At 47.2% G+C, this 24,406-nt stretch overlaps 1 long non-coding RNA gene across 1 annotated transcript; it reads left to right on the forward strand.

The window, feature by feature from the left end:
- Nucleotides 1-23,457: 23,457 nt before the first annotated feature.
- Nucleotides 23,458-24,064, forward strand: LOC121550605. The gene is made up of 3 exons (XR_006659212.1): nt 23,458-23,549; nt 23,685-23,749; nt 23,923-24,064. It is a non-coding gene; the product is annotated as an uncharacterized LOC121550605 (long non-coding RNA).
- Nucleotides 24,065-24,406: the final 342 nt, after the last annotated feature.

Here is a 24,406-nt window from a genome sequence, read left to right on the forward strand (position 1 = left end):
TGACGGCGTAGTGTGTTACTAATGGTTTTCTTTGAGACTGTGGTCCCAGCTCTCTTCAGGTCATTGACCAGATCCTGCCGTGTAGTTCTGGGCTGATCCCTCACCTTCCTCATGATCATTGATGCCCCACGAGGTGAGATCTTGCATGGAGCCCCAGACCGAGGGTGATTGACCGTCATCTTGAACTTCTTCCATTTTCTAATAATTGCGCCAACAATTGTTGCCTTCTCACCAAGCTGCTTGCCTATTGTCCTGTAGCCCATCCCAGCCTTGTGCAGGTCTACAATTTTATCCCTGATGTCCTTACACAGCTCTCTGGTCTTGGCCATTGTGGAGAGGTTGGAGTCTGTTTGATTGAGTGTGTGGACAGGTGTCTTTTATACAGGTAACGAGTTCAAACAGGTGTAGTTAATACAGGTAATGAGTGGAGAACAGGAGGGCTTCTTAAAGAAAAACTAACAGGTCTGTGAGAGCCGGAATTCTTACTGGTTGGTAGGTGATCAAATACTTATGTCATGCAATAAAATGCAAATGAATTACTTAAAAAATCATACAATGTGATTTTCTGGATTTTGTTTTAGATTCCGTCTCTCACAGTTGAAGTGTACATATGATAAAAATTACAGACCTCTACATGCTTTGTAAGTAGGAAAACCTGCAAAATCGGCAGTGTATCAAATACTTGTTCTCCCCACTGTATATTGCAAAATAGTTGTGAAGAGATTTTGGACGTACCGATTCCATGGCAAATGGTTTATAAACTGATAAGCAAAATGACGCTGGATTCAAAACTATATGGCAAATAGAAATCCAATATGGATGGTGTTACGAGATAGATGGGAGGGGTTGAATGGAGCTGAAGGTTGGGACTAATGACAACTAATAACAACAAGAGAACTAATGTAAAACATACTGTGTCCATAATAAATATATATATGTTATAGGTTAAGAACTTTTGTGAAACCGGATGGACATCATGAAAATGATCGGAGAGGTTGAGGGTAGTGGAAGTTCAGGAGTAAAAACAAACAAAATAGAACTATTGTAAAATTGACTGTGTCCATCAAAATAACATCAAATTGATCAGAAATACAGTGTAGACATTGTTCATGTTGTAAATGGCTATTATAGCTGGAAACGGCAACATAGGCAAACAGAGGCCCATTATCAGCAATCATCAGTCCTGTGTTCCAATGGCACATTGTGTTTGCTAATCCAAGTTTATCATTTTAAAAGGCTAATTGATCATTAGAAAACCCTTTTGCAATTATGTTAGCACAGCTGAAAACTGTTATGCTGATTAAAGAAGCAATAAAACTGGCCTTCTTGAGACTAGTTGAGTATCTAGAGCATCAGCAATTGTGGGTTTGATTACAGGCTCTAAATGGCCAGAAACAAATAACTTTCTTCTGAAACTCGTCAGTCTATTCTTGTTCTGAGAAATGAAGGCTATTCCATGCGAGAAATTGCCAAGAAACTGAAAATCTCGTATAAAACTGTGTACTACTCGCTTCACAGAACAGCGCAAACTGGCTCTAACCAGAATAGAAAGAGGATTGGGAGGCCCCGGTGCACAACTGAGCAAGAGGACAAATACATTAGAGTGTCTAGTTTGAGAAACAGACGCCTCACAGGTCTTCAACTGGCAGCTTCATTAAATAGTACCCGCAAAACACCAGTCTCAACATCAACAGTGAAGAGGCGACTCCGGGATGCTGACCTTCTAGGCAGAGTTGCAATGAAAAAGCGATATCTCAGACTGGCCAATAAAAAGAAAATATTAAGACGGGCAAAGGAACACAGACACTGGACAGAGGAAGATTGGAAAAAAGTGTTATGGACAGACGAATCGAATTTTGAGGTGTTCGGATCACAAAATAACATTTGTTAGACGCAGACCAAATGAAAGATGCTGGAGGAGTGCTTGATGCCATCTGTCAAGCATGGTGGAGGCAATGTGATGGTCTGGGGGGCGCTTTGGTGGTGGTAAAGTGGGAGATTTGTACAGGGTAAAAGGGATCTTGAAGAAGGAAGGCTATCACTCCATGTTGCAACGCCATGCCATACCCTGTGAACGGTGCTTGATTGGAGCCAATTTCCTCCTACAACAGGACAATGACCCAAAGCACAGCTCCAAACTATGCAATAACTATTTAGGGAAGAAGCAGTCAGCTGGTATTCTGTCTATAATGGAGTGGCCAGCACAGTCACTGGATCTCAACCCTATTGAGCTGTTGTGGGAGCAGCTTGACCGTATGGTACATAAGAAGTGCCCATCAAGCCAATCCAACTTGTGGGAGGTGCTTCAGGAAGCATGGGGTGAAATCTCTTCAGATTACCTCAACAAATTGACAACTAGAATGCCAAAGGTCTGCAAGGCTGTAATTGCTACAAATGGAGGATTCTTTGACAAAAGCCAAGTTTGAAGGACACAATTATTATTTCTATTAAAAAACATTATTTCTAACCTTGTCAATGACTACATTTCGTGTGCATTTTGCTATGTTTCCTATTCAAACTAATTTCATGTATGTTTTCATGGAAAATAAGGACATTTCTAAGTGACCCCAAACTTTTGAACGGTAGTGTTTATTTGCGCAAAAAAATATGGGGGTTTGGAAATGATGCAGACAATTACATTGATGGAAGTTAAAATCTATCTGCAATTTTAAAGCTGATCTAACCCCTAATATATATAAACTGTGTGTATATATATATATATATATATATATATATATATAAATATAAATAACTACTACTACTACTACTACTACTACTACTACTACTACTACTACTAATAATAATAATAATAATAATAACAACTTTTATCCCATTTCACATTCATTCTATTGCTTTGATTTTTAGGTCTGGTTCTGTGGGTGTGACAACCAATATGATCTTCACAAACCAGTCAGTGGTCCCTAATGTTACAACTATAGAGGAATCCCTCAAGATGTTTATCAACACGTCCACAGTCTTCTTAGACATTATTACTGTCAGTATCAATGCGGGTAAGAATTAATCTGAACACAATATGTATGTAGATTCATACACATGATTGTTTGAATGGATTTTTCCCTCTCATTTGTCATCATATTGTTGGTTTTAGTTTTTATTTTGATGCCCACAGCCAAATTACCAGCTCTGATTTCATCAGTTTCATCAACCAAAGATTTAACAACGACAACTACAGCTGGGGCAACAATCACAGCCGTCCTCACAACAACCCCAGCTGCTGCCACATCAACGGCTGGGGCTACAACAACTTCTGCAGTCCCCACAACAATCCCAGCTACCACAGAAACAACCACAGATTCCCCCATAGCAACCACATCTGCTGCTATGACAACAACAACTGCTGTTATGACAACCACAACCGCCCCCACAACAACCGCATATGCTCCCACAACTACAGCTGACAAAACAACAACCACATCAGCAGCCACAAAAACAAACAAAGCTGCGGCAACGTCAACTACAGCTACGTCTACAGCAACAACAGCTGGACCCATAACAGCCACAGCTGCTATGACAACAGCTGCTCCTACAACAACGACAGCTTTACCAACGACTAATACTTCTGCGACGACAACAACCATAGCTACTCCCACAACAGCCACAGCTGCTCCCACAATAACCACAGAGGCACCAACAACATCTAAAGCAACCACAGCTGCTACAGCAGCTCCCACAACCTCATCTGCTGCTACATCATCAACAGCTGCGGCTCCAACCACCACAGCCATCCCCACAACAACCATAGCTGCACCGACAAAACAAATACAACTGCGTCTCTGACAACTACGAGCTATGTCAGTGCCAGCAACCACAGCTGCATCCACAACAACCACAGCTGCTCCCACAACAATCATAACTGCTATGACAACAGCTGTTCCTACAGTAACGACAGCTTTACCAACTACTAATACTGATGCGGCGACGACAACAAGACAACCAGCCCCCAACAACCACAGCTGCTCAAACAACGACCACAGTTTCTTTAACAAACACCACAGCTGCTACCACAAGTACCACGAGGCACCAACGGCAACTACTTCTGGAACAACAATCACAGACGTCCCCACAACAACCACAGCTGCTCCCACAACAACCACAGCTGCTCCCACAACAAACACAGATGTATCAACATCAACTAAAGCAGGGGCAACAATCACAGCAGTCTTCACAACAACCACAGCTGCTGCCACATCAACAGCTGTGACTACAATAACTACAGACGTCCCCACAACAATCCCAGTTGCGGCAAAAACAACCACAGCTTCCCCCATAACAACCACATCTGCTGCTACGACAACAACAGCTTCGGCTACAACAACCACAGCTGCACCCACAACAGCCACATTGGCTATGGCAACAACCACACCTGCTGCCACATCAACAGATGTGGCTACGACAACTATATCTGTGACTACAACAACAACAGCTGCACCGATAATAGCCACAGCTGCTCCCACAACAAACATAGTGGCTGCTATGACAACAGCTGCGGCAACAATAAGTGAAGCTGTACCCACAACAACCACAGATGCTGTTACAACAACAAAATATTTACCAACGACTAATACTGCGGAGACGACAACAACCATAGCTGCACCGACAAAAACCACACTGGCTATGGCAACAACCATACCTGCTGCCACATCAACAGATGTGGCTACGACAACTACATCTGTGACTACAACAACCACAGCTGCTCCCACAACAAACACAGCTTCTCTGACAAACACCACAGCTGCAACCACAACAACCACAGAGGCACTAACGGGCAACTACAGCTGGAGCAACAATCACAAACATCCCCACAACAACCATAGCTGCTCCCACAACAAACATAGTGGCTGCTATGACAACAGCTTCGGCAACAACAAGTGAAGCCGTTCCCACAACAACCACAACAGCTCCTACAACCACGACAGCTTTACCAACGACTAACACTGGTGCAACGACAACAGACACAGCTGCTCCCACAACAACCACAGCTGCTCCCACAACAACCACAGCTGCTGCCACAACAACCACAGCTGCACCCACAACAACCACAGCTGCACCCACAACAATCACAGCTGCTCCCACAACAACCCGAGCAGCACCAACAACTGCTAAAGCTGTGATGGCAATAACAACTATAGCTGCATCTTCAACAACCACAGCTGATTCCACAACAACCATAGCTGCTCCCACAACAAACACAACTGTGCCCAAATCAACCACGGCTCCTCCAACAATAACTACAGCTGCTCCCATAACAACCACAGATGTACCAACGACAAATAAAGCAGGGGTAACAATCACAGCCATCCTCACAACAACCACATCTGCTCCCACATCAACAGATGTGACTACAATAAATACAGACGTCCCCACAACAATCCCAGTTGCCTCAAAAACAACCACAGCTTTCCCCATAACAACCACATCTGCTGCTACGACAACAACAGCTTCGGCTTCTACAACCACAGCCATCCTCACATCAAACACAGCTTCACCCACAACAACAAGCACAGTTGCGGTTACGACAACTACAACTCTGCATACAACAACCACAGCTGCACCCACAACAACAACAGCTGTCCACACAACAAACATAGCTGCTATGACAACAGCTGCGGCAACAACAAACGGAGCCATGCACACAACAACCACAACTGCTCTTACAACAACGACAGCTTTACCAACGGCTAATAATAATGCAGCGACAACAACCACAACTGCTCCCACAACAACCACAGCTGCTCCCACAACAACCAAAGATTTAACAACGACAACTACAGCCGGGGCAACAATCACAGCCGTCCTCACAACAACCCCAGCTGCTGCCACATCAACAGCTGTGACTACAATAACTAAAGACGTCCCCACAACAATCCCAGTTGCGGCAAAAACAACCACAGCTTCCCCCATAACAACCACATCTGCTGCTACGACAACAACAGCTTCGGTTACAACAACCACAGCTTCACCCACAACAACAAACACAGTTGCGGCTATGACAACTACAGCTCTGAATACAACAACCACAGCTGCACATACAACAACAACAGCTGTCCACACAACAAACATAGCTTCTATGACAGCAGCTGCGGCAACAACAACCGTAGCCATGCCCACAACAACCACAACTGCTCCTACAACAACCACAGCTGCTCCATCAATTACCACAGAGTCACCAACAACATCTAAAGCAGGGGTTACAACAACCACAGATGCTATAGCAGCTCCCACAACCACATCTGCTGCTACATCAACAACAGCTGTGGCTCCAACAACCACAGCCATCCCCACAACAACCACAGCCGCACCCACAAAAAACAATTACAGCTGCTGCTAAGACAACTACAGCTATGTCTACAGCAACCACAGCTGCACCCACAACAATGACAGCTGCTCCTACAACAATCATAGCTGATATGACAACAGCTGTTCCTACAACAACGACAGCTTTACCAACGACTAATACTTCTGCAACGACAACAACCACAGCTGCTCCCACAACAACCACAGCTGCTCCCACAATAACCACAGAGGCACCAACAACATCTAAAGCAGGGGCTACAACAACCACAGCTGCTACAGCAGCTCCCACAACCACATCTGCCGCTACATCAACAACAGCTGCGGCTCTAACAACCACAGCCATCCCCACAACAACCACAGCTGCACCCACAAAAACAAATACAGCAACCACAGCTGCAACCACAACAACCAGAGCTGCTCCCACAACAATCATAGCTGCTTTGACAACAGCTGCTCCTACAAGAACGACAACTTTACCAACTACTAATACTGATGCGACGACAACAACCACAGCTGCTCCCACAACAACCACAGCTTCACCCACAACAACCACAACTGCTCCCACAATAACCACAGATGCACCAACAACAACTACGGCTGGGGCAACAACCACAACCGTCCCCCCAACAACCACAGCTGCTCAAACAACAAACACAGCTTCTCTAACAAACACCACAGCTGCTACCACAACAACCACAGAGGCACCAATGGCAACTACTGCTGGAGCAACATTCACAGACGTCCCCACAACAACCACAGCTGAATTAACAACCACCATACCTTCTGCTATGACAACAGCTGCGGCAACAACAACGGAAGCCGTACCCACAATAACCACAACTGCTCCTACAACAACATCAGCTTTGCCAACGACTAATACTGCTGAGACGACAACAACCACAGCTTCACCCACAACAACCACATTGGCTAGAGCAACAACCACACATGCTGCCTCATCAACAGCTGCAGCTACGGCAACTGCAGTTGTGACTACAACAACAGCAGCACCCATAACAGCCACTGTGCCCAAATCAAATACAGTTCCTCTGACAATAACCACAGCTGCTCCCACAACAACCAAAGATTTAACAATGACAACTACAGCTGGGGCAACAATCACAACCGTCCTCACAACAACCACAGCTGCTGCCACATCAACAGCATGGGCTACAACAACTATGGCCATCCCCACAACAATCCCAGCTGCACCCACAACAAATAAAGCTGCGATTGCAGCAACAACAACTACAGCTGCACCTTCAATAAGCACAGCTGCTCCCACAACAACCATAGCTGCACCCACAACAACGACAGCTGCTCCCACAACAACAGCTGACACCACAACAACCACATCAGCACCAACGACATCTAAAGCAGGAGCTACAGCAAACACAGCTGTCCCCACAACAATTACAGCTACTACAGCAGCTCACACAACCACATCTGCTGCTACATTAACAACAGCTACGGCTACAACAACCACAGCCATCCACACAACAACCACAGCTGCACCCACAACAACCACAGCTGCTCCCACAATAACCACAGCTGCTCCCACATCAACCATAGCTGCTGCTATGACAACAGTTGTGGCAACAACAACCAAAGCCGTGCCCACAACAACCACAACTGATCCTACAGCAATGACAGCTTTACCAACGACTAATACTGCTGCTCCGACAACAACCACAGCTGCTACCACAATAACCACAGCTGCTCCCACAACAACCAAAGATTTAACAATGACAGCTACAGCTGGGGAAACAATCATAGCCATCCTCACAACAACCACAGCTGCTGCCACATCAACATCTGTGACTACAATAACTACAGACATCCCCACAACAATCCCAGTTGCGTCAAAAACAAACACAGATTTCCCCATAACAACCACATCTGCTCCTACAGCAACGACAGCTTTATCAATGACTAATACTGCTGAAATGACAACAGCTGCTCCCACAACAACCACAGCTGCCGCCACAACAACCAGATCAGCACCAATGACATCTAAAGATGGGGCTACACCAACCACAGCTGTCCCCACAACAACCACAACTACTACAGCAGCTCCCACAACCACAGCTGCTGCTACAACAACAGTCGCTGCGACCACAACAATTACAGTTGTGCTGGCGACAACCACAGCTGTCGCCACAACAACCACAGCTGATCCCACAACAACTGCTGACACAAAAAAAAAAACATCAGCACCAACAACATCTACAGCTGAGGCTACAACGACAACTACAACTGGGGAAACAATCGCACCATTCCTCACAACAACCACAGCTGAATTAACAACATCCACAGCTGCAAACATAACAACCACAGCTCTGCCCAATTCAAATACAGCTCCTCTGACAATAACCACAGCTGCTCCCACAACAACCAAAGATTTAACAATGACAGCTACAGCTGGGGAAACAATCACAGCCGTCCTCAAAACAACCACAGCTGCTGCCACATCAACAGCTGAGGCTACAACAACTATGGGCATCCCCACAATTATCCCAGCTGCACCCACAACAAATAAAGCTGCGATTGCAACAACAACTACAGCTGCACCTTCAATAAGCACAGCTGCTCCCACAACAACCACATCTGGTCCCACAACAACAGCTGACACCACAACAACCACATCAGCACCAACAACATCTAAAGCAGGGGCTACAACAACCACAGCTGTCCCAACAACAATTACAGCTACTACAGCAGCTCACACAACCACATCTGCTGCTACATTAACAACAGCTACGTCTACAACAACCACAGCCATCCACACAACAACCACAGCTGCTCCCACAACAACCACAGCTGCTCCCACAACAACCACAGCTGCTCCCAAAATAACCACAGCTGCACCCACAACAATCACAGCTGCTGCTATGACAACAGCTGATCCTACAGCAATGACAGCTTTACCAACGACTAATACTGCTGCTCCGACAACAACCACAGCTGCTACCACAACAACCACAGCTGCAACCACAACAACCACAGCTCCGCCCAAATCAAATACAGCTCCTCTGACAATAACCACAGCTGCTCCCACAACAACCAAAGATTTAACAATGACAGCTACAGCTGGGGAAACAATCATAGCCATCCTCACAACAACCACAGCTGCTGCCACATCAACATCTGTGACTACAATAACTACAGACATCCCCACAACAATCCCAGTTGCGTCAAAAACAAACACAGATTTCCCCATAACAACCACATCTGCTCCTACAGCAACGACAGCTTTATCAATGACTAATACTGCTGAAATGACAACAGCTGCTCCCACAACAACCACAGCTGCCGCCACAACAACCAGATCAGCACCAATGACATCTAAAGATGGGGCTACACCAACCACAGCTGTCGCCACAACAACCACAGCTGCTCCAACAACAACTGCTGACACAAAAAAAAAAAACATCAGCACCAACAACATCTACAGCTGAGGCTACAACGACAACTACAACTGGGGGAAACAATCGCACCATTCCTCACAACAACCACAGCTGAATTAACAACATCCACAGCTGCAAACACAACAACCACAGCTCTGCCCAATTCAAATACAGCTCCTCTGACAATAACCACAGCTGCTCCCACAACAACCAAAGATTTAACAATGACAGCTACAGCTGGGGAAACAATCACAGCCGTCCTCAAAACAACCACAGCTACTGCCACATCAACAGCTGAGGCTACAACAACTATGGGCATCCCCACAATTATCCCAGCTGCACCCACAACAAATAAAGCTGCGATTGCAACAACAACTTCAGCTGCACCTTCAATAAGCACAGCTGCTCCCACAACAACCACATCTGGTCCCACAACAACAGCTGACACCACAACAACCACATTAGCACCAACAACATCTAAAGCAGGGGCTACAACAACCACAGCTGTCCCAACAACAATTACAGCTACTACAGCAGCTCACACAACCACATCTGCTGCTACATTAACAACAGCTACGGCTACAACAACCACAGCCATCCACACAACAACCACAGCTGCTCCCACAACAACCACAGCTGCTCCCACAACAACCACAGCTGCTCCCAAAATAACCACAGCTGCACCCACAACAATCACAGCTGCTGCTATGACAACAGCTGATCCTACAGCAATGACAGCTTTACCAACGACTAATACTGCTTCTCCGACAACAACCACAGCTGCTACCACAACAACCACAGCTGCAACCACAACAACCACAGCTCCGCCCAAATCAAATATAGCTCCTCTGACAATAACCACAGCTGCTCCCACAACAACCAAAGATTTAACAATGACAGCTACAGCTGGGGAAACAATCATAGCCATCCTCACAACAACCACAGCTGCTGCCACCATCAACATCTGTGACTACAATAACTACAGACATCCCCACAACAATCCCAGTTGCGTCAAAAACAAACACAGATTTCCCCCATAACAACCACATCTGCTCCTACAGCAACGACAGCTTTATCAATGACTAATACTGCTGAAATGACAACAGCTGCTCCCACAACAACCACAGCTGCCGCCACAACAACCAGATCAGCACCAATGACATCTAAAGATGGGGCTACACCAACCACAGCTGTCCCCACAACAACCACAACTACTACAGCAGCTCCCACAACCACAGCTGCTGCTACAACAACAGTCGCTGCACCACAACAATTACAGTTGTGCCGGGCGACAACCACAGCTGTCGCCACAACAACCACAGCTGCTCCCACAACAACTGCTGACACAAAAAAAAAAACATCAGCACCAACAACATCTACAGCTGAGGCTACAACGACAACTACAACTGGGGAAACAATCACACCATTCCTCACAACAACCACAGCTGAATTAACAACATCCACAGCTGCAAACACAACAACCACAGCTCTGCCCAATTCAAATACAGCTCCTCTGACAATAACCACAGCTGCTCCCACAACAACCAAAGATTTAACAATGACAGCTACAGCTGGGGAAACAATCACAGCCGTCCTCAAAACAACCACAGCTACTGCCACATCAACAGCTGAGGCTACAACAACTATGGGCATCCCCACAATTATCCCAGCTGCACCCACAACAAATAAAGCTGCGATTGCAACAACAACTACAGCTGCACCTTCAATAAGCACAGCTGCTCCCACAACAACCACATCTGGTCCCACAACAACAGCTGACACCACAACAACCACATCAGCACCAACAACATCTAAAGCAGGGGCTACAACAACCACAGCTGTCCCAACAACAATTACAGCTACTACAGCAGCTCACACAACCACATCTGCTGCTACATTAACAACAGCTACGGCTACAACAACCACAGCCATCCACACAACAACCACAGCTGCTCCCACAACAACCACAGCTGCTCCCACAACAACCACAGCTGCTCCCCAAAATAACCACAGCTGCACCCACAACAATCACAGCTGCTGCTATGACAACAGCTGCTCCTACAACAACGACAACTTTAACAATGACTAATACTGCTGTGACAACCACAGCTGCTCCCACAACAAACACAGCTTCTCTGACAAACACCACAGCTGCAACCACAACAACCAGAGAGGCACCAACGGCAACTACAGCTGGAGCAACAATCACAAACGTCCCCACACCAACCACAGCTGCTCCCACAACAACCATTACTGATGCTGTGACAACAGCTGCAGCAACAACAACGGAAGCTGTACCCACAACAATCACAAATGCTGTTACAACAACAAAATATTTACCAACTACTAATACTGCGGAGACGACAACAACCACAGCTGCACCCACAACAACGACATTGGCTGTGGCAACAACCACACCTGCTGCCACATCAACAGATGTGGCTACGACAACAACAGCTGTGACTACAACAACCACAGATGCTCCCACAACAAACACAGCTTCTCTGACAAACACCACAGCTGCAACCACAACAACCACAGAGGCACCAAAGGCAACTACAGCTGGAGCAACAATCACAAACATCCCCACAACAACCACAGCTGCTCCCACAACAACCATAGCTGATGCTATGACAACAGCTGCAGCAACAACAACGGAAGCTGTACCCACAATAACCACAACTGCTGCTACAACAACAAAATATTTACCAACGACTAATACTGCGGAGACGACAACAACCACAGCTGCACCCACAACAACCACATTGGCTATGGCAACAACCACACCTGCTGCCACATCAACAGATGTGACTACGACAACTACATCTGTGACTACAACAACACCAGCTGCACCGATAACAGCCACAGCTGCTCCCACAACAAACATAGTGGCTGCTATGACAACAGCTGCGGCAACAACAAGTGAAGCTGTACCCACAACAACCACAAATGCTGTTATGACAACAGCTGCTCCTACAACAATGACAACTTTACCAATGACTAATACTGCTGTGACGACAACAACCACAGCTGCTCCCACAACAACCACAGCCATCCCCACAACCACAGCTGCTCCCACAACAAACACAGCTTCTCTGACAAACACCACAGCTGCAACCACAACAACCACAGAGGCACCAACGGCAACTACAGCTGGAGCAACAATCACAAACGTCCCCACAACAACCACAGCTGCTCCCACAACAACCATAGCTGATGCTGTGACAACAGCTGCAGCAACAACAACGGAAGCTGTACCCAAAACAACTACAAATGCTGTTACAACAACAAAATATTTACCAATGACTAATACTGCGGAGACGACAACAACCACAGCTGCACCCACAACAACCACATTGGCTATGGCAACAACATCACCTGCTGCCACATCAACAGATGTGGCTACGACAACTAGAGCTGTGACTACAACAACCACAGCTGCTCCCACAACAAACACAGCTTCTCTGACAAACACCACAGCTGCAACCACAACAACCACAGAGGCACCAACGGCAACTACAGCTGAGCAACAATCACAAACATCCCCACAACAACCACAGCTGCTCCCACAACAACCATTGCTGATGCTATGACAACAGCTGCAGCAACAACAACGGAAGCTGTACCCACAATAACCACAACAACAAAATATTTACCAACGACTAATAATGCGGAGACGACAACAACCACATTTGCACCCACAACAACCACATTGGCTATGGCAGCAACCACACCTGCTGCCATATCAACAGATGTGGCTACGACAACTACAGCTGTGACTTCAACAACAACAGCTGCACCGATAACAGCCGCAGCTGCTCCCACAACAAACATAGTGGCTGCTATGACAACAGCTGCGGCAACAACAAGTGAAGCCGTACCCACAACAACCACAACAGCTCCTACAACAACGACAGCTTTACCAACGACTAATCCTGGTGCAACGACAACAGACACAGCTGCTCCCACAACAACCACAGCTGCTCCCACAACAACCACAGCTGCTGCCACAACAACCACAGCTGCACCCACAACAACCATAGCTGCTCCCACAACAACCCGAGCAGCACCAACAACAGCTAAAGCTGTGATGGCAATAACAACTATAGCAGCATCTTCAACAACCACCGCTGATTCCACAACAACCACAGCTGCTCCCACAACAAACACAACTGTGCCCAAATCAACCACAGCTCCTCCAACAATAACCACAGCTGTTCCCACAACAACCAGAGATGTATCAACAACAACTAAAGCAGGGGCAACAATCACAGCAGTCTTCACAACAACCACAGCTGCTGCCACATCATCAGCTGTGACTACAATAACTACAGACGTCCCCACAACAATCCCAGTTGCAGCAAAAACAACCACAGCTTCCCCCATAACAACCACATCTGCTGCTACGACAACAACAGCTTCGGCTACAACAACCACAGCTTCACCCACAACAACAAACACAGTTGCTGCTATGACAACACAAACAGTTGCGGATACAACAACTACAGCTCTGCATACAACAACCACAGCTGCACCTACAATAACAACAGCTGTCCACACAACAAACATAGCTGCTATGACAGCAGCTGCGGCAAAAACAACCGGAGCCATGCCCACAACAACCACAACTGCTCCTACAACAACCACAGCTGCTCCAACAATAACCACAGAGTCACCAACAACAACTAAAGCAGGGGCTACAACAACCACAGATGCTACAGCAGCTCCCACAACCACATCTGCTGCTACATCAACAACAGCTGCGGCTCCAACAACCACAGCCATCCCCACAACAACCACAGCCGCACCCACAAAAACAAATACAGCTGCGGCTACGACAACTACAGCTATGTCTACAGCAACCACAGCTGCACCCACAACAACCACAGCTGCTCCCACAACAATCATAGCTGATATGACAACAGTTGTTCCTATAACAATGACAGCTTTACCAACGACTAATACTTCTGCGACGACAAAAACCACAGCTGCACCCACAATAACCACAGAGGCACCAACAACATCTAAAGCAGGGTCTACAACAACCAGAGCTGCTACAGCAGCTCCCACAACCACATCTGCCGCTACATCAACAACAGCTGCGGCTCTAACAACCACAGCCATCCCCACAACAACCACAGCTGCACCCACAAAAACAAATACAGCAACCACAGCTGCAATCACAACAACCAGAGCTTATCCCACAACAATCATAGCTGCTTTGACAACAGCTGTTCCTACAAGAAAGACAACTTTACCAACTACTAATACTGATGTGACGACAACAACCACAGCTGCTCCCACAACAACCACAGCTTCACCCACAACAACCACAACTGCTCCCACAATAACCACAGATGCACCAACAACATCTAAGGCTGGAGCAACAACCACAACCGTCCCCCCAACAACCACAGCTGCTCAAACAACAAACACAGCTTCTCTACCAAACACCACAGCTGCTACCACAACAACCACAGAGGACCAATGGCAACTACTGCTGGAGCAACAATCACAGACGTCCCCACAACAACCACAGCTGAATTAACAACATCCACAGCTGCTCCCACAACAACCATAGCTGCTGCTATGACAACAGTCCGGCAACAACAACAAAGCCGTACCCACAATAACCACAACTGCTCCTACAACAACATCAGCTTTACCAACGACTAATACTCCTGGAGACGACAACAACCACAAGCTTTACCCACAACAACCACATTGGCTAGGCAACAACCACACATGCTGCCACATCAACAGCTGCGGACTGACAACTGCAGTTGTGACTACACAACAGCAGCACCCATAACATCCACTGTGCCCCAAATCAAATACAGCTCCACTGACAATAACCACAGCTGCTCCCACAACAACCGAATATTTAACAATGACAACTTCAGCTGGGGCAACAATAACAGCCATCCTCACAACAACCACAGCTGCACCCACAACAAATAAAGTTGCGATTGCAACAACAACTACAGCTGCACCTTCAATAAGCACAGATGCTCCCACAACAACCATAGCTGCACCCACAACAACGACAGCTGCTCCCACAACAACAGCTGACACCACAACAACCATCAGCACCAACGACATCTAAAGCAGAGGCTACAGCAACCACAGCTGTCCCACAACAATTACAGCTACTACAGCAGCTCACACAACCAATCTGCTTCACATTAACAACAGCTACGGCTACAACAACCACAGCCATCCACACAACAAACCACAGCTGCACCCACAACAACCACAGCTGCTCCAGCAACAACCACAGCCATCCTCACAACAGAAGCAGCTGAAATAACAACATCCACCGTTGCTCTCTACGACAACCACAGTTGCCCCCCACAGCAACCAGAGCAGCAACAACTACCGTTGCAGCTGAAAACAACAACTACAGCTACACATATAACAACAAAAAGCTGATCCCAAAAACAACCACAGTTGCAACCACAACAACAACAAATTCAGCTGTGGTTAAAGACAAATTCAGCTGTGGCACCAACAACAACCACAGCTGCTGCTATGACAACAGCTACGACAACAACAACCGAAGCCATGCCCAAAACAACCACAACTGCTCCTACAACAACGACAGCTTTACCAACGACTAATACTACTGCCATGACAACAACCACAGCTGCTCCCACAACAACAACAGTTGCACCAACAACAGCCAAAGCTGCTCAAGCAGCACCAACAACCACCGCTGCTGCCACATCAACAGCTGAGGCTACAACTACAACAGCCGTACCCACAACAACCCCAGCTGCCGCCACAACAATCACAGCTTCTCCCACAACAACAACCTCTGCCGCTATGTTAACAACAGCTGCAACTACAACAACCAAAGCTGATACCACAACAACCACAGCTGCCCCCACAACAACCACAGCACCTCCAACAACAACCACAGCTGCTCCCATGAAATCCACATTGGCACCAACGACAACTTCAGCTGGGCAAACATCCACAGCCGTCCCCACAACAACCACAGATGAATTTACCACATCCACAGCTGCTGCTACAACAATCACAGCTGAATTAACAACATCCACAGTTACTGCTACGAAAACCACAGATGCCCCCACAACAACCACAACAGCATCAACAACAACTACCGTTGCAGCGGAAACAATAACTACAGCTACACATACAACAACAAAAGCTGATCCCAAAACAACCACAGTTGCAACCACAACAACAAAACATTCAGCTGTGGCTACGACAACTGCTGCTGTGTCTACAACAACCACAGCTGCACCAACAACAATCACAGCTGCTCCCGCAACAACGACAGCTGCTGCTATGACAACAGCTACGACAACAACAACCAAAGCCATGCCCAAAACAATCACAGCTGCTCCCACAACAACCACAGCTGCACCAACAACACCCAAAGCTGCTCAAGCAGCAGCAACAACCACTGTTGCTGCTACACCAACAGCTGCGGCTACAACTACAACAGCCGTACCCACAACAATCCCAGCTGCTGCCACAACAACCACAGCTTCTCCCACAACAATCACCTCTGCTGCTATGTCAACAACAGCTGCAACTACAACAACCAAAGCTGATACCACAACAACCACAGCTGCCCCCACAACAACCACAGCTCCTCCAACAACAACCAGAGCTGCTCCCATGAAATCCACAGTGGCAGCTGGGCAAACATCCACAGCCGTCCCCACAACAACCACAGATGAATTTACAACATCCACAGCTGCTGCTACAAATATCACAGCTGAATTAACAACATCCACAGTTGCTGCTACAAAAACCGCAGCGGCCCCCACAGCAACAACAATTACAGCTGCATCTACAACAACCACAGCTGATCCCAAAACAACCACAGCTGTTCCCACAACAACCACAGACGCACCAATGACACATACAGCTGGGCAAAAAACCACATCTGTCCCCACAACAAACACATCTGAATTTACAACATCCACAGCTGCTGCTACGACAACCCAACTGCACCCTCAACAACCACACCTGCTCCGACAACATCCATAGCAGTCCCCACAACAACCACAGCTGTCCCTACAACAACTACAGCTGCTACGAAAACAAACACAGGTTTTTTCACAACAACCAAAGCAGCACCACAAACAACCACAGCTGCTAATACGACAACAATAGCTGCGGCTACAACAACCACAGCCGTCCCCACTACAATCACATCTGCTCCCACAACAACCAAAGCTGCACCAACGACAACCACAGCCGTGACTACGACAACAGCTTCATCCACAACAACCACATTTGCTCCCATAACAACCACTGCTGCTCACAAAACAGCCATATCAGCAGCAACAACAATTACAGCTGCTGCTAGTCACACAACAACCACAGCTGCACCCGCAATAACCCCAGTTGCTCCCACAACAACCAGATCAGCACCAATAACAACTACGTCTGGGGCAACAGCAACTCACACAACCACAGCTCCTCCCACAACAACCACAGCTTATCCCACAACAACCACCTCTGCTGCTATGTCAACAACAGCTGCAACTACAACAACCAAAGCTGATACCACAACAACCACAGCTGCCCCCACAACAACCACAGCTCCTCCAACAACAACCAGAGCTGCTCCCATGAAATCCACAGTGGCAGCTGGGCAAACATCCACAGCCGTCCCAACAACAACCACAGATGAATTTACAACATCCACAGCTGCTGCTACAAATATCACAGCTGAATTAACAACATCCACAGTTGCTGCTACAAAAACCGCAGCGGCCCCCACAGCAACAACAATTACAGCTGCATCTACAACAACCACAGCTGATCCCAAAACAACCACAGCTGTTCCCACAACAACCACAGACGCACCAATGACACATACAGCTGGGCAAAAAACCACATCTGTCCCCACAACAAACACATCTGAATTTACAACATCCACAGCTGCTGCTACGACAACCACAACTGCACCCTCAACAACCACACCTGCTCCGACAACATCCATAGCAGTCCCCACAACAACCACAGCTGTCCCTACAACAACTACAGCTGCTACGAAAACAAACACAGGTTTTTTCACAACAACCAAAGCAGCACCACAAACAACCACAGCTGCTAATACGACAACAATAGCTGCGGCTACAACAACCACAGCCGTCCCCACTACAATCACATCTGCTCCCACAACAACCAAAGCTGCACCAACGACAACCACAGCCGTGACTACGACAACAGCTTCATCCACAACAACCACATTTGCTCCCATAACAACCACTGCTGCTCACAAAACAGCCATATCAGCAGCAACAACAATTACAGCTGCTGCTAGTCACACAACAACCACAGCTGCACCCGCAATAACCCCAGTTGCTCCCACAACAACCAGATCAGCACCAATAACAACTACGTCTGGGGCAACAGCAACAGCAACTCACACAACCACAGCTCCTCCCACAACAACCACAGCTTATCCCACAACAACCACCTCTGCTGCTATGTCAACAACAGCTGCAACTACAACAACCAAAGCTGATACCACAACAACCACAGCTGCCCCCAAAACAACCACAGCTCCTCCAACAACAACCACAGCTGCACCCATGAAATCCACAGTGACACCAATGACAACTACAGCTGAGAAAACATCCACAGCCGTCCCCAAAACAACCACAGATGAATTTACAACATCCACAGCTGCTGCTACAACAATCACAGCTGAATTAACAACATCCACAGTTGCTGCTACAAAAACCGAGCTGCCCCCACAAAAAAACAACACCAGCACCAACAACAACTAACACAGTTGCAGCGGCAACAACAATTACAGCTGCATCTACATCAACCACAGCTGCTGCTGCGACAACAACAACTGCATCTACAACAACCACAGCCGTCCCCACTACCACCACAGCTGCTGCCACAACAACCACAGCTGCACCAACGACAACCACAGCCGTGACGATGACAACAGCTTCATTAACAACAACCACATTTTGCTCCCATAACAACCACTGCTGCTCCCAAACAGCCAAATCAGCAGCGAAGCAAAATTACAGCTGCGGCTACAACAACCATAGGTTCACCCACAACAACTACTGCTGCACCAATGACAACTACCGTTGCAGGGCAACAACAACTACAGCTGCATCTACAACAACCACAGCTGATCCCAAAACAACCACAGCTGCTCCCACAACAACCACAGACGCACCAATGACACCTACAGCTGGGCCAAAACCACAGCTGTCCCCACAACAACCACCGCTGAATTGACAACATCCACAGCTGCTGCTACGACAACCACAACTGCACCCACAACAACCACATCTGCTCTGACAACACACATAGCAGTCCCAACAACAACCAAAGCAGCACCACCAACAACCACAACTGCTGCTACGACAACAACAGCTGCGGCTACAACAACCACAGCCGTCCACACTACAACCACAGCTGCTGCCACAACAACCACAGCTGCACCAACAACAACCATAGCCGTGATGACGACAACAACAGCTTCATCCACAACAACCACATTTGCTCCCATAACAACCACTGCTGCTCCCAAAACAGCCACATCAGCAGCAACAACAATTACAGCTGCGGCTACAACAACCACGGGTGCACCCACAACAACCACTGCTGCACCAACGACAACTACAGCTGCTCCGAAAACAACCACAGCTGTTCCCACAACAACCACCTCTGGTCACACAACAACCACAGCTGCACCCTCAACAACCACAGCTGCTCCGACAACAACCACAGCTGCTCCCACAACAATGACAGCAAATTCCACAATACCAATATCAGCACCAATGACATATACAGCTGGGGCAACAACACAAGTCTCCACTCTTCCTACAAGAAACACAGCAGCACCAACGACAATAACATTTGTGGCGATCACAACTACAGCTGCACCAAAAACAACCACAGCTGCTCCCACAACTGCCAAAGCTGCACCCACAACAGTCACATCTGCTCCCCCAACAACCACAGACTCACCCACTACAATCACAGCCGCTGGTACGAAAACCACAGCTGTGGCTACACCAACCACAGCCGTCCCCACAATGAACACAGCTGTTCCCACAACAACCACATCTGGGGCTACAACAACCACAGATACACCCACAACAACCCCAGCTGCACCAACGACAACTACAGCAGGGGCGAAAACAACTACAGCTGCACCCAAAATAACCACTGCTGGTCACATAACAACCACAGCTACACCCACAACAACCACAGTTGCTTCCACAACAACCACACCTTCTGCTACATCAACAATAGCTGGGGTTCAAACAACTACAGCTGCCCCGACAACAACCACAGTTGCATTAACAACATCCACAGCATCCACCACAACAACCACAGCAACACCAATGAAAATCACAGCTGCTGCTACAACAACAACAGCTGTTACTTCAAAAACCACAGCCGTCCCTACAATAACCACAGCTGCTCCTGTAACAACCACTGCTGCTCCCACAACAACCAAAGCTGCTCCCACAACAACCAAAGCTCCTCCCACAACAATCACAGCAGCACCAACAACAAAAACTGCTGTGGCAATAACAACTACACCTGCAGCCACAACAACCACAGCTGCTCCCATATCAACTACTGCTAGTCCTGCAACAGACACTGCTGCTTCTACGACAACTACATCTGTGACTACGACAATCACAGCCGCCCCCAAAACAACCACAGCTTATCCCACAATAACCACATCAGCACCAATGACGACCACAGCTCCTGTTACCACAACAGTTCCTCCCCCGACAACAGCGGCTCCCATAACAACCACATATTCCCTCACAACAACCAAATTTGCTCCTACATCAAACACATCTGCTCCCAGAACAACTGCAGCTTCACCCATATCAACCACAGCTGGTCCCACAACAACCACAGCTGCTGCTACGACAAAAACAGCTGTGGTTACAACAACCACAATAGCACCAACAACAATTACATCTGCGGCTACAACAACCACAGCTGCACCCACAACAACCAAAGTAGCCCCAATGACAACCACAGCTGCTGCTATGACAAAAACAGCTGTGGCTACAACAAGCACAGCCGTATCCCCAACAACCACAGCTGCTCCCACAACAACCACAGCCACTCCCACAACAACCACATCAGCACCAACAACAATTACAGCTGCTTCTACATTAACAAAACCTGTGGTTCTAACAACCACAGCCATCCCAACAACAATGACTGTTGCATTAACAACATCCACATCATCCACCACAACAATTAAAGCAGCCCCAATGACAACCACAGCTGCTGCTACGCAAAAAAAAATTGTGGCTGGCAACAAGCACAGCTGTACCCACAACAACCACAGCTGCTCCCACAACAACTGCAGCTGCTCCCACAACAACCACAGCAGCACCAACAACAATTACATCTGCGGCTACAAAAACGAAAACTGCACCCACAACAACCACATCTGCTCCCGCTACAGCCACTGCTTCTCCCACAATAAATACACCTGCTCCCACACCAACCACAGTGGTGACAACGAAAACACCTGCGTCACCCACAACCACAGCTGCTTCCAAAACAACCACAGCTGCTTCCACAACAACCACAAGTGCTCCCACAACAACCACAGCTGCTCCCACAACAAATACAGCTGCTCCCACACCAACCACAGCTGCTCCAAAAACAACCACAGTTTCTGCCACAACAATAACAGCTGCTGATATATCAACAAAAGCTGCCCCCACAACAGCCAGTGCTGCTCCCACAAAAACCACAGCAGCACCAACGACAACTACAGCTGTGGCAACAACAACCACAGGTGCTCCCACAACAACCACAGATCCACCGACCACAACAACAGCATCACCCACAACAACAACAGCTGCACCCACATCAACCAGAGCTGCACCCACATCAACAAGAGTTACTCCCACAACAACCAGAACTGCTCCCACAATAACCACATCAACAGCAACGACAACTATGACTAAAACAACCACACCCTCCCCCACAACAACCACAGCCGCTCCCACAACAATCACAGCAGCACCAACAATAATTACATCTGCGGCTACAACAACCAAAGCTTCTCCTGCAACAGCCACTGCTGCTCCAACAAAAACTACATCAGCACCAACAACAATTACAGCTGTGGCTTCAACAACCATAAGTGCACCTACCACAGCTGCACCAACAACATCGTCAGTTGTGGCGAAAACTACTATAGCTGCACCGACATCAACCACAGTTGGTCACACAACAACCACAACTGCACCCACAACCACCACCGTTTTTCACACAACAACCACAGCTATTCCCACAACAACAACAGCAGCACCAATGACAACTGCAGCTGGGGCTAAAACAACAACAGCCATTCACTCAACAACCACAGCTGCACCCACAATAGCCACGGTTGCTCCCACAACAACAACAGTTGCACCAATGACAACCACAGCTGCTGTAACTACCAGCACAGCTGCCTCCACCACAACTACAGCTACCTCCACAACAACCACAGCTGCCGCCACAACAACAATAGCTGCAGCCACAACAACTTTAGTTGCACCCACAACAACCACAGCTGCTGCAACAACAACCACAGCTGCTTCCACAACAACCATATCTGCACCAACGACAACCACAGTCGCTGCTGTAACTACTGCCACAGCTGCTCCCACAACTACAGCTAACCCCAGAACAACCACAGCTGCATCCACAGATCCCCCACAACCAAATGAGGGGACACTGGTTCTAGAATTTCGCATTATGCGTGTTTTCATCTCAGCCTACAACAACCCTGAGTCCCAACAGTATAAATATCTGGTTTATAATGTCACAACTGAGGTAATTCACAAATCACCAACACAAATCCAATCTTAAAACCAATGATTATAGCCATTGACCTTAATATTTGGAGAATATAAAGCAATCATTTAAATTAAATCATCCATAAAAATGCTGTCTTCTGGTTTTCTGCAGTTGAATCGAGGGTACAAGTTGCTGTATCCTTTCACTTTCCTGAGATGCATCGTCATACATTTCTGGTGAGTCCATAATTGTTTACAGTCTATTATTTGGCTTTCAATTAAAACGTTTGCTACTGCCTACATACTTTTAGCATCTTCATTAGTTCAGTTTAAAAAAGGTACAGAATACTGTCAACAGAAATACCTATCTAACCACCATCCATCTTCCTCATTACCTTTCATAATTTTAGGAATGGGTCTGTGGGTGTGCAAACCAACTTGATCTTCAAGAACCAGACAGTGGTTCCTACCATTACCAGTGCTGAGGAATCCCTCAAGATGGCCATCAATACATCAACCGTCTTCCTGAATGTCATAACTAGCAGTATCATTGCAGGTTAGTGTATGTCCTGAAACAATGGCGTAATACAACATTATATTTTCGGTTATGATAGGTTAAGACATACTTACGAACATAAGAAAAATTACTTAACTCGAAATTTGCCAATTAAAATCGCTGATGTAGTTGCACCTGATGAAACGCTACATGTTAGCTGTTCCCATTACATAACCTGGCACATTTAACCCTATGCTAACCTGACCAGGTGGCAATAATAGTGTCCAGTGACAAATTCTGCATCAGCCAATTACAAATGTTGAAGTAATAGAACACTTTTCCATAAGAGTAACAGAAGTCAAACGATCAAATATTCTAAAACACCCAGAACATTTCAA

The sequence above is a fragment of the Coregonus clupeaformis genome, unplaced genomic scaffold (genome assembly GCF_020615455.1).
Source record: "Coregonus clupeaformis isolate EN_2021a unplaced genomic scaffold, ASM2061545v1 scaf0927, whole genome shotgun sequence".
Taxonomy (NCBI): Eukaryota; Metazoa; Chordata; class Actinopteri; order Salmoniformes; family Salmonidae; genus Coregonus; species Coregonus clupeaformis.